Source organism: Perognathus longimembris, chromosome 3 (genome assembly GCF_023159225.1).
Source record: "Perognathus longimembris pacificus isolate PPM17 chromosome 3, ASM2315922v1, whole genome shotgun sequence".
NCBI classification, from domain to species: Eukaryota; Metazoa; Chordata; class Mammalia; order Rodentia; family Heteromyidae; genus Perognathus; species Perognathus longimembris.
In genome coordinates this window covers 105,549,687-105,562,966 of record NC_063163.1, presented here as the reverse complement: position 1 = coordinate 105,562,966, position 13,280 = coordinate 105,549,687, and positions in this window count along the sequence as shown.

Sequence of the window (13,280 nt, the reverse complement as noted above, 5' to 3'; positions counted from 1 at the left end):
GAGTTGAATGAAGCAGAAATCAGCCCTTTTTATTGAAGAGGGGAGCTCTGTTCTGTCGTTTTATCAGTATTATTCTCATACCATTTATATAAATGAACTAGTTAAAATCAGGCCATTTTGCTGCCAGCTGCGTTTCTATTGTTCTGAGACTTCACAAGAATGGAAACAGCCAAACACAGCCATAGCTTTGCTTCCGATATAATGGTTAGGACGGCTCAGTGTCCTTAAGGAAGCTTAGGACCCTGTCTGCCTCTTGCATCTCATCCTGAGTTGGGAAGTCACTGGTGGACTTGGAACACCTAGAGAGATGAATATCTATTTGCCTCTCTCCCTTTGGGAAGTGCTATGTTCTTAGCTTTGAAGCATAGCCAGAGGACTCCATGCCAACAACTGATGAGTTACTTTATCTTCTTCACAGATGCTGTTCATCTGTTGTGCACACTCTGTGACAACACCCATGAAAAAGCAAGGGCTTTTTAATGCATCTTGCATTGACCAGAGCTTCTCTTAAAGCCCAGCATATCAAGAGCTGAGACTACTCTCACCACATGTCTACTCATGAAATTATTAATGAGAGCCTTCTGGGATAGGTGTTTGGCACAAGATATTGTTTCACATATGGTTGGTATACATTTGGCCAAGAAATCGACTCACTCAACAGACCGATGAGTGAGTTCAATTACCCACTGGCTGGTTGTAAAATATATCTCAAAGCTGATGCCCCATCTGAAGATTGGTTGATCCCAAAGTCCTAGAACAACAATATTATTTCATGTATTAGATTGGGTACATTCAAAAGACAGAAGCTACACAGTAATTTAAATGGAAGGAATACAATTTTATCATTACCTATTATTAGAAAACTAGTTGCTAAAAAGGATAAAGGTAAATTCAAAGTAATATCCTAGTATTGAAGTGGAGTCCCCAGAAAAGGAGACAGGTAGGAAGGAACAATCTTCCTTGGGCTTTAGAACATGTAATAGAAAGTCTGATGAGCATCTACTTGGTTGTGGAAAGGCTTGCTGTATTGCTCCAGGTCAAAGCAGGTGCTTACTTCCTGGCCAGGGATAACAGGGAGATAAAGCCATTAGGAATTCATCACCTATAATAGTATAGGGGTAGGCCAAAAAAAAAAAACCCACAAAAAAACCCTAGGGCCAGATCTAGTATATTAGAAAGAGTCACACACTGCTAGACACAAAGCAAACTCAGACCAGTCATTCTGGGAATGAGCAAAAAAATAAATGAACTTGTTACAAGATCCAGCTCCAGTGTCATAAGACAGGTAATAAAGAATGGAACAAGGAAAATCATATTAAGTGAAGTAAGCCAGACCCCAAGAAACATAGGCTCCATAGTTTCCTTCATTAGTAATAATTCATATATGCCTAGGATAGTCCTAGCTGAGGATCAAAACAGCTCAAGAACTATGTACATATGACCATATCAAATGATGCTAATCAAAATGAACTCCAAGGGCTGGGGATATGGCCTAGTGGCAAGAGTGCCTGCCTCGGATACACGAGGCCCTAGGTTCGATTCCCCAGCACCACATATACAGAAAACGGCCAGAAGCGGCGCTGTGGCTCAAGTGGCAGAGTGCTAGCCTTGAGCGGGAAGAAGCCAGGGACAGTGCTCAGGCCCTGAGTCCAAGGCCCAGGACTGGCAAAAAAAAAAAAAAAAAAAAAAAAATGAACTCCAAGATATGGAAACAAGAGGTTATTTAAGTGGGTTTTTTCTTAAGGTTGCTTCTTTTTTCTTTCATTTTTTCCTATTTTTTTCCATTCTATTTTCACTGCTTATGATTTCAGTACCCTTTGTCGTGTCTATAAGTTTATCTGATTTGGGGAAGGGAAGGGGAATCACAGAAACAGTGTGACAAAGGGTGAACCAATGCAACAATACTCATTAGACACTGTGTTGGAAATGAACTTTACAACGTGGCACGGAGGGAAGTAGAGGGAGAGGGAAACTGAGAGAAAATGAGGGAGGGGGTAACACTGTTCAAAAATAAATGCTTCATTACCTTACATATGTAACTGTAACCTCTCTGTACATCACCTTTACAATAAAAATAAAATAAATAAAGGAGCAAAGGGTCGATGAAAATATTTTGGAAAAGTATACATGAATAGAAGAAGAAAGTATAAAGAAAGAAAGAAACTAGAAAAGAAGACAAAAGGAAGTAATTTTAACAGAAGAGAGCTGAATATCTAGAAAAGAGTGTTGGTACATGATTTGTGGGGTTGCTGGCAAGCAAGTAACCCAATTCTCTGAGAATGAAACCACCCACAACATACAGAAAACTGGGCCCTGGCAGCTATGGTGGTACAAAATAACCTCACTCCTCTGACAACAATTGATTCAACCGAGTTTGTCAAAGATAGTTGGTCCAATCAAACTTTCTGGAGTTAAGAAATAAAAAGCTAAGGTATTCTACTTCTGGATATATACTCAAAAGGACCAAGCCAGAATTCGATATAGAAATCTGCACATACATGTTTCTTATGTCACTATGCACAACAACCAAACTATTTATACCTACCCTAGATATCCATCAGTGAATGAACAGGTTAATAAAATGTGGTAAATAGACAAAAAAGAATAGAACAAAATAAAAATATATCATATGCATGAATGGAAGTATCATGATGAATCATGATTTTATATGTAATTTAATATACCCAAACAATATGTTCTAAAAGATGAAGAATGGATTTGGATCAGAGAAATAATGATGAGATTTTTGTTTCTGTTAGGATTCTTGTGGGTTTTCTTGTTTGAGGTAAGGCAGAAAATGTTACCAAGGTCCTTCATAAACACTTGGCCTTGGGGGAAATGAGGTAAACTAGTTAGCACAAAAGGCCAGGGTCTTCCTAGAAATGAAAACACAGCATGTTCAACATTGTCTCTCATAATTCAAGTTTAGGGAGACCTTTCACAGGTGCACAATAGGATGTTGAACTTTGGGGTTTAAAATTACTTTGATGGAAGTAGAAGTTGAGACTTGTTATTAGGTTTTAATTAAGTATGTGTTTGAGGGAGATGAAAGGTTTTTTTTTTATAGGATTTGGCTGCTGCTGGAAATCTCTTTAGTCCAAAACTGTCAAAGTAAATTCATTTGGAAGAATAAAGGCTAAGCATGGTAATTGTTAACTACAAAGGTCTGTAACTCTACAAGTTTGAGCTCCACAAATGCCTGGCATTTATATCATATCTATTTAGTGTATATATTCACATCTATTCATATCTCTTTTATTTACCCTTGTATTAATATGTTTTCTAATAAGTTTGTGGGACAAAAACTTAAGTATTCCCGAAGAACACATTGTAAATGCCCTTGCTTCTCTTTACCCAGACCAACCAGGCTTCTTCCCAAGAAACATCTACACATGTTATCAGAGTCCTTGGTATGCTTTCAGAGGTAAATTATGCAATACAGCTATATCATATTGTGTATGTGTACATACATGGTACTAGTTTTAAGTGAATGCTTCATATTCCTCTCTGCTTTGCTTCTATCAAACTTTTGTCGACCTGATAGCTAAAACTAATTCCTTTTGAATTTTCAATTATTTTCTTCAGAATAAAACTCAACATTTTTATTAGATCAAAAATTCATTTACTTCTTTTTCTGTGACTTCAATTAGTGTTCATTTTCTACTGGGTATTCTTATTTGTGTTATAAGCTCTGAATGTATTTTCTCCTTTTCCCTATTTGAGTTTTGAGCTTTTGGTGATATTTGCAACACAGCAATTTTTAATGTTCTGTGCTTAAATGAATAAATTTACAGTTTTTCCTTGTCCACAAGTGGTTGAGTTTTTAGTCTTAATATCTAAAACGGCTTCTACAACTACAAGATCAACTCATGGGTTGGTGGAATAAAACCCATTGATTGAAGTCAAGGGAGTTACTGGGAGTTACTGGCATACATACTGAAAGATGTGCTCATTCTATGGCTCATTCACAACCAAATATTTTCCCTAATAGTTTAAGTGTATTCCAAGTCAATGTGACACTGCATCTATAGGGTTATTCTTCTGGATGATAGTTAATTAGAAACCTAATCTTCTCAATCACTATAACCACAGAATCTATCATCATGTATACCATACTTAATCACTGTATTTTCACAAGTTATTTATTGAAAGAAGAGAACCTACAAAACAATTGCACCGATTATATCCCACATGTGTAATATACTTATGTATGTATTTCATAAGGGTTTCATAAGTGTATTGGCACTTAAAATAGCAATGCCCGCCAGTGAAGACTTACTAAATACTTAAGACAGACTTTCTGGAGGGGATGGAGGGGGAAAAGAAAAATAAACAGCCATAAATGAAGTTCCTAAAAAGCGAGAAAGAATCATGAAAGTCAAACAAAAATTAACACTTGGAACCAATTTAATTCCCCATATTCCTCACCCAAACATGCTAAATTAGTTGATGCCAGGGTTGAATAATGTAAGAAAAATTCATAACGCATGATATGTAAGTCTCCAAGAAAAATGGAGCTTGTGTCTTCAGGGATATCTTTTTCCAATATAAAATGATTCCAGCATCATCTCTGTTAGGTTTTTTAAAGTAGGTAGCCGGTAAAGGAGAACGCCACGCGGTATTCAGGCAGGAGAGAACGTTTATTACCGAACTGCTGGCCTGTGGCCGAGGTGATCCATGGCCGGAGAGAAGGGAGAGAGAGAGAGAGAGACCCCCACCCAGCCCTGCTTTATTTAGGGCAGGGGCAAGGGGTGTGGCCAGGTGGATTAGGAGGTGACCTCAGGGAAAGGGGAGGTAACTGCCTCCAGGTCTGCTGGTTACCCAGGTAACTGGGTGGAGACTTAATGAGGTGGGGGCATCTGCATGTAGCCCTCAGGGAGAGGACCTAACATTCTCTTTTATGAAATTGTACTCAAACATAAAGGTATTGAGTGAGGAACTTCCTTGGAGATGATGGAAGAAGTTTGTATTTTGATTGTAGTAATAATCACCTCAATTGATAGAATCTATGTATACAACTGCGCAAAGCTACATCCACAGTCACATATAGAGAGAGCAAGAGAGAAAGAGCAGCAGTGGCTGGAGAGGAAGGGAAGAGAGGGAAGGGAGGAAGAGGAGGTGTCCAAAATTAAGTATAAGTAACTGTACGGTTGACTGTAGATTAAATAAAATGCCTTTGAAGGAAGCTGGGTAAATGGTGAAGGGGCCTCTAATTACCCTTTTTGTTATATCCTGTGAGTTTATGAGTATAATAAAGTTTTACAAAGATGAAAAAAACATTTCTCTTGTTTAGTTGCCAACATTATCTGTCACCTGTTGGTCTAGGCCTGCTAGATGGAAGGATCCTGGGAGAAGGACATGGGCAGGGGGACATGGGCAGGGGTGAGGCCAAGGTGTGCGTTCACCATCTCTCCCTCATCTAGATGGGACCTCCATACCTACACTCAAATAAGCATCCTTGCTGAGTGAAACAAGTATGTGTTTTAACATCTTTTTCCAACCTATCACCCATCTTAGTTAGATAGCTATACTAAACCCTTTTTAAGACACTAAAATAATTCAGAGGAAAAATTACTAGTAGGTTAGGAATCTAGAATGATCAGAGATCAATTGGATATTATAGAGTTTTCTTAATCTCACCCCTAGAATTTTTTAAGAATAGCAAAACTGTCATGTCACTAGCCTGTTTTTATTTACTTAATATTCACTCAGTAATATTCATTCTGGGTACCTAATGCTTTGGGGATAAATTACAAAGCACTGAGCTTTATATACCTTTGTCTTTCCAGCTTCATTTCCATCGCTCCCTTTACCAATATTCTGAGTATGCCAAGTAGCTATGAGGCACTGCATATTCACCCATAGAAGCTTGAGTTTCATTAAAAAAAAATGTCACTATCCTTTGTCTATGCCACTGTAGGGGTCTCTAGCCCCCCGCACACTCCCCCAACCCACGGGAGAGATGGGGAAAGCACGCCCCGACCCAGACGAGCCAAGAAAGGAAAAGGTTGGCAGACCACCCGCACCCAGCCCCACCTCACTGGAGGACATCAGATGGCCTGGGAGACAAGTCAGCGCAAGATCTCGTTTATTGGGGAAGTATGTGCCACTAATATAAGGCACAGGAGCCAATCAGGTCTAAGATCGGCAGGAAGGGGAGGGATGAGCTGTCCATCAAGGGCGGAAGAGCCAGGGCGTCACAGCCCACAGTGTCGCGCTACACTGGTTGTGGGGACAGCCCTACATGCTTCTCCCGCTGGCAGGAGGCCAGAGCGTGTCCCGGTTGGGGCAAAGCCGAGATGGGTAGAGCCGTCGAAACCAACCGTCCCAAGCCCCTCTTACGTTTAAGAGCAGACACTGGACACGGAGATTTCAGGGAGCTGTCTGATGGACTACCAACTTCCGTTTATTCAGAAGGAGGGCAATAGGATTTATTACAGTGATGACGGCGGGAAGGAGAGGGACTTGGGGTGCCTAACTAGGTATTAGCAATTGGCTGATGAGCTGCTCATCATAGTGATGTCACAGAACTTCATCTATGGGCAGAGATCATGGTCCACAGAACCGCCTCCCCTGGCTCGGATGGCGCCATGGTGGCACACGTGCTTACAGATGGGGGGTGGGGTTGGTTTAGCTCCCTCTTCTGGGGGGTTCCAGACCCGGGGAGAAGGTAGGAGTGGATAACAGCCAAGCAGCCCCAGGGGAGGAGAAGAAACCTGTCTCTTAGGTATAGCCAGACCCGGACATCTCCTGCTTTTGTTTTTTAAAATAGCAGGGGGCACTGTAAACAAAAGGCGCATGTAGACATGAGGCAAATGTTGGCATAAGATATATGTGGGGCCTCTTTCACAAAAAATGGGGTAAGTGAAGGGACCACCCATTTGGCTCAGTCTGGAGAAATTGGAGTTCTTAGCCCGTTTCTGCACCACTCAAGATAATGCAGGCATCGTTCCCCTCTTCTGGTGGTGAGGCAAAAGCAGGTCAAAGCTTTGGCAACTCTGTTGCTTCACATGTGGTTAGTAAAACATTTTATCAACCAGCAGGGGGAGAGCAAAAGGAGAAACAACGGTGCAAAACTTCTCTTTAGTTCTCGTGCAAAGCTGCAGGTGACGTTGCCACAGTAAAACATTGTGCCAAGGCACGCCAGGTGGAGTTCAGGGAGCAAGCAGGGCTGGCGCTGGTCCACCACTAATGTACATAGGCAGGCTTCCCACACTTCCATGGAAGAACAGAAAAAAAAATCTACCACAATCTCTGTTTTCCTAGAGAGAGAGCAAGGAGAGACATTTCTCCAAAGCGAGTGCTCCGGGCTTAATTTCCCATTCTGAAAAGGCACATACAATGCTCCTTCCTGCACTGTTTTGGGAATATTTAAAATTTTTTGTGTAAATTTAAGATATTTAATGTAAGCATAGCTATCCTTAACTAGTCATGGGGGCTGTTCCCCCCTTTTTGTTTTTTAAAAATGACACAGGAGGGCACCAGGCTGGGAGTATGGGCAAAGGTCATTTCTTCTGGAACTGATTCCTTCTGAAAGGGGGTGAAGTGGTCAGGGGCCCCTGATTTGCCTGGCACCGCCCAGTTTCATTGGTAAAAGTCCTCATCATTACTACGAGAATGGTTATTAGGGCCAGAGGGTGTCATGGTCTCCTCTGGCCAGCTCCTGCAGCTTGAGCATGTCAGGAAGTCCCTAGGGCTGGGGCCTCCAGGGTCCAGATCTGTGTTGGGCACAGCAGTGCAGAAGGATGATGGCCATGAACTGCAAGTTCCCAGGTGGTGACCTCAGTGACAGATGTTATTCTGTTAAAAGAGACTTTTGAAAAGGTCAGGCAAAAGACTGACAAGTTCATAGGGCTAGTTAACATGAATGGCATAGGAGAACATACCCTGGGCATAAGCCAGGAAAGTTCCATTCAGAACATAAACCCGTGTGGCCAATTACAAGGAAGGAGGGATAGCTGAAGGAAGTGTTTAGGGATAGTGGTCCGGTTTGGAGTAGCCAGTCAAAGGTTAAAATAAATAAATATATGTGTGTGTGTGTGTGTGTGTGTGTGTGTATATACACACACACACATATATACAACTGGCAGAAAAAGGAAGGAAAAAAGACAGGTGTGGGCATTGAGTAGGTACAACTATTCCTCCTGATCTCCCGGCTCTGATTAGTTTTGAAAGGGCGAGACAAGGCGGCTCTGTTTAGGATGTGACTTCATTCTCCTCTTACTCCTCTCCATATCCCTGTTTTTGGACTGGCTGAGTCCCAGGAGTTCAGGCGCTTGTTGCTGGGATGGCATGCTCCTTTCGGCATTCACATGGCTTGAACTCAGGGCCTGAGCACTGTCCCTGAGTACTTCTGCTCGAGGCTAGTGCTCTACCACTTGAGCCACGGTGCTGCTTTCAGCATTTCTCTGGTTCTCTTGAGCCAAGCTTCCAGTCTGGCTCTTTGCTGGTTAATTGGGAGATGGAGTTTTAGAGAGATTTTCTGCCCGGGCTGGCTTTGAACTGTGATCTGAGGAGCTCTAGCCATAAAAGCCCTTTTTATATCCAATTAAAGCAACAACGAGTACAATAGGAACAGAGCCCCATCTGTGACTTGTCAAGAATTGACAAACAACTGCTTGTCAGAGTTCTATCATAATACTTAGAGAACAGCAGACTGAATGAGATCTATGTGCCATCAATTTAAATCATACCATTTGATCTTACCAGCAGGCAGAAGAGAGCACAAATGAATGATAATTAGGAGAGCAAAGGGTCAGGCCAATGTAAAAGTCTCAGCTTCAGTGGATCCGAAGTGGGTATGTCTTCTATCCCGAATCATCAGGTTTTGTTAGTCATGTGTGATGGAGGCCGGCAGGAGAGATGAGTTGGATCTGGGTGAGGCTGTAGTGGCATCTCTCAGAGTCCTCTGGATAGATTATCACACCTCCTGCTGGGTTCCCTGCAAAATTCTACACAAACTGGTTAAAGACATTTGAAATCTCCCAGTATTCCCTGGTTGGTTGTTTTGAGTATTCTCTGGCTTTCAGAGGCTGATGCCCTTCTAGTTCAAGTAGGGTAAAAGGATTTTTCTAATCACAAAATCCACACGGCTAGCTCACATTTTTTAACCTGTATTCTGTGAAGCAAAATGTTAATTTTGGGTCAGGGAAATTTAGGTTAATAGTCACATTTGTATAAAACTATTCTGTTTCCTCGATCTTAAGAGTTTATGAGAGCACAGAAGAGAAAAATGGAAAAGTAAAAACTTAATTTATAGCAAAGAATTGTCAGGATCAGATGTACACTTGACCTTTAACACACTGGTTTTACATCTTAGACACATTTAGTTGTACCCAAACCTGACCAGTTTGGGTTTAAAAGCTGTTCTTGTTTTGTTTTTAAGTTTTACCAACAGATAGACATAGACATACAGACAATGTGCATAAGCTTTAAGCACTCTTAACATTGTTTTTTTGATTGGCCATATAAGTTTTTTGGAATTCCAGTGGCAAAATGATATTATTTTGCCCATAATAGAACCATGTGGTCAGGTAAAAAAGCAAGAGAAATCTTTTTTAGGAAGTAAAAACTTTCACAGTTTATCTGGCAAGGAAATGAAGAAGCCACATTTTGAAAAAAACAGTTTGGAGACAGAACATAAACAGAACATAGATACACGGCATGGCTTAACACAGCAAGATATCTTTAAGCCCCTGTCCAGCCTAGGGGAATTTAACACGCCCATCAGCAGGGGTGGGGGCAGGAGGAGGCCACCCCAAACCTATCATCCATGGCCACCGAGTTTTCCGGCAGCAGCGGCAGCACGTGTCCCAGGGCGCATGGCCAATGCGCCATGGTGGCCGCGCCACTCCAAGGGGCTCCAAGCACGCCTCATCGCCCCCGCGCCCGTGTCCACAGCCCCGGCTCCGCGCTTGCCGTGCCACACGGCATCACCGCCCCCCCACCCCCTGCTTCCACTGCTTGCCGGGGCCACCGGAGAGGAAAGGGAGAGGGGCAAGTACAGGCAGCCAGGCCAGAAGCCGGATCCGTGTGCGAGCCCATCCCCCTGAACAGCGGAAAGCCCGCCTCTCTCTCTAGCAGCCAGGCTGAAAAGGCCAGCAATCCCCCCCAAGGGCACGGCACACCTCAGCATTTCCCAGGCTCTCCTGGCTTGAGTGCACTCAAAGTCCAATCCAGTATTTTGGAGCATGAGCCTTAGTATATTGGCAGGATGCTCCACTGACTGAGATTACCCCATGTGAATGAGGATGCGCTCCCCCCATAATGGATTGCTCAGCTTCGCCAGTGGGGCTTCTAAGCCCCAGGTTTGTTGGCCGTGTGTTCGTTCGCCCCGCATTCGGGCGCCAATTGTCATGCTACACTGGTTGTGGGGACAGCCCTACATGCTTCTCCTGCCAGCAGGAGGCCAGAGCATGTCCCAGTTGGGGCAAAGCTGAGATGGGGTAGAGCCGTCGAAACCACCCGTCCCAAGCCCCCCTTATGTTTAAGAGAAGACACTGGACATGGAGATTTCGGGGAGCCGTCTGATGGACTACCAACTTCGGTTTATTCAGAGGGAGGGCAATAGTATTTATTACAGTGATGACGGCGAGAAGGAGAGGGACTTGGGGTGCCTAACTAGGTACTAGTGATTGGCTGATGAGCTGCTCATCATAATGGTGTCACAGAACTTCCTCTATGGGCAGAGATCATGGTCCACAGAACCGCCTCCCCTGGGCTCGGCTGGCACCATGGTGGCTCACGTGCTTACAGACGGGGGGTGGGGCTGGTTTAGCTCCCTCTTCCGGGGGAGGTTCCAGACCCGGGGAAAAGGTAGGAGTGGATAACAGCCAAGCAGCCCAGGTTGAGGGGGGGGGGGGGGGGTGATACAGGAGCCAATCAGGTCAGATCGACAGGAAGGGGAGGGATGAGCTGTCCATCAAGGGCGGAAGAGCCAGAGCGTCACAGCCCACAGAACTGCCTCTGGGTTATAACCAAAGACACTTGTAGCAGCTGTGTGTTGTTGTTAGGCGCCACCATCTTAGCCACACGTGGCCCCAAGACTGAGAAACAGGCGGGGCCAGCTAGTTGACTTCCAGGTGTGCCCCACATCTCCCCCTTTTTGTTTTACTGGGGCGGGGGGGAGATTGACACTCAAGAGGGAATCCTGTTACTGCACAGGGCAGCTGTCCTCGATGGAGCTCCTCAGCGCCCAGCAGCAGGTCACGTCCTCGGCGTTCTTGGGGCTGCCATTTCCACACCACGTGCTCCCTTAAGGGCACGCAGGTCCCCAGTGGCGCCGCCACTTGCCGCTCGCCTGCTGCCAGAGCATGGGAGGCCATGTCCCACACCAGGCCGCTCTTGTTCCAGGGGCGAATGCCCTTGAGGTATGCGAACTCCCTTGTGCTTGCTCCCGGGCCAGGCCGGCCCCCTTTCCTCTTGCCCTTCTAGCTGCTGCTTCTCCTCTTGGTGGCCTCCTCCTGGTCCTCCTCCCGCATCTGCTTGTTGGTGGCTCTGGTGCTACTCAGGACGCACAGCAGCTCCAGCTGGCTCTGCTTCTTGGCAGCGTCCGGGCTGTGTGTGACAACAGAGGTGATGGCCAAGAGCCAGCTGCTTCCAATGAGTCCCCACTCCACTACTCTCCTCTCCTCGGGCCAGGTCGGTTCTCCTCTCCATCTCGTTCCTCCGGCTGGCTCCGGTGGGCTCTGCACCACTCCTCTAGGCAACCAGGTTCAGCTTTCCACTCTGCTCCTCCAGTCCATCTGGTTCCACTCCACTCCACTTCACACCTCTGCTCTCTCCTCCTCCTGCTCTTCTCTTCTTCCTTAAACAGTCTTCTTTGTTCATTTTCCTGTCGTCTAAAGCTTAGTGTGAGATTGCCACATCTTTTCGGTGATACCCTTGCCTCGGGTCATCTAAAGCTTAAACCTACGCTTCCTCGTGCCCCACATTGGGCGCCATTGCCGGGGTCTCTGCCCCCCTGGCCTCCCCCCGCACTCCCTGACCTGCAGGATAGACGGGGAAGGCACGCCCCGACCTGGACCAGCCAAGCAAGAAGAAGGGTCGGCAGGCCACCTGCACCCAGCCCTCCCTCACCAGAGGACAATCAGATGGCCTGGGAGTCAAGTCAAAGCAAGATCTCATTTATTGGGGAAGTACGTGCCACTAATATAAGGCACAGGAGCCAATCAGGTCTAAGATCGGCAGGAAGGGGAGGCATGAGCTGTCCATCAAGGGCGGAAGAGCCAAGGTGTCACAGCACTCAGAACCACCTCCAGGTTATAACCAAAGACACTTGTAGCAGCTGCACGTTGTTGTTAGGCGCCACCATCTTAGCCACACGTGGCCCCAAGACTGAGAAACAGGCAGGGCCAGCTAGTTGACTTCCAGGTGTGCCCCACATGCCAAGAACTAAGTTTGAATGCTCTCTCTGTACTTTGTGGAATATCTCTGTATTCACACACACACACACACACACACACACACACACACACACACAGACAGAACAGGAACAGCACACAACCTCACTTGAATCTTTAACCCATTTCTAAGCATGTTGCTTTCTCAAAATCAACTAGGATTGCATCAGTATATCTAATTCTATTTTCATCATGTATTTGACAACATCACTTGACATGGTATTTTATTTTGGTAGCACTGGGACTTACACTAGGGAGTTGTTTTTACTTATTGCTGGCACTCTACATTTGTAGAGTTATGGCTTTTTTTTGCCGATTAATTGGAGATAGATATCTCCCAAGTTTGTGTGCCCAGATTGTCTTCAAATTGTGAAGCTCAGACCTCAAACTCCTATGTAGTGAGGTTTATAGATATGCGATATCAACACTCAACACATGACATATTTTAAATCACCAACAGTACAAAGTTGAAAGGGGAAAAAAACATTGAGTAAGGTGCTCAGACAAAGGAATTATGGGTCCTTGCTGTGTTTTTTGGTGATATGCTCTGCAGCACCTTAAATATTTTCCCCGTTTCTTTGTTGGCAAAATTCCTAGTATTTGATGATGACAATTTTAAAAGCTGCAAAGTTGTAATCCAAAGGTCACAAAATTGTAATAAAAGATGTCAGGACCCTTATTGAGACATGTTGGAATACTCTGTCTTTCTGGTTCTTTCTAATTTTGATTGAATAACAATAGACCTCTGTGGCTCAAGGAAAGCTACATAGGCTTACTGAGTTGCTGTAGTTTGAGAAATGTATTAGTCTATTTTTCATTAGTAAACCATGTGTTTACTAGAAAATGTAATTCCAATGAATCTGCTGCACTGACACAATA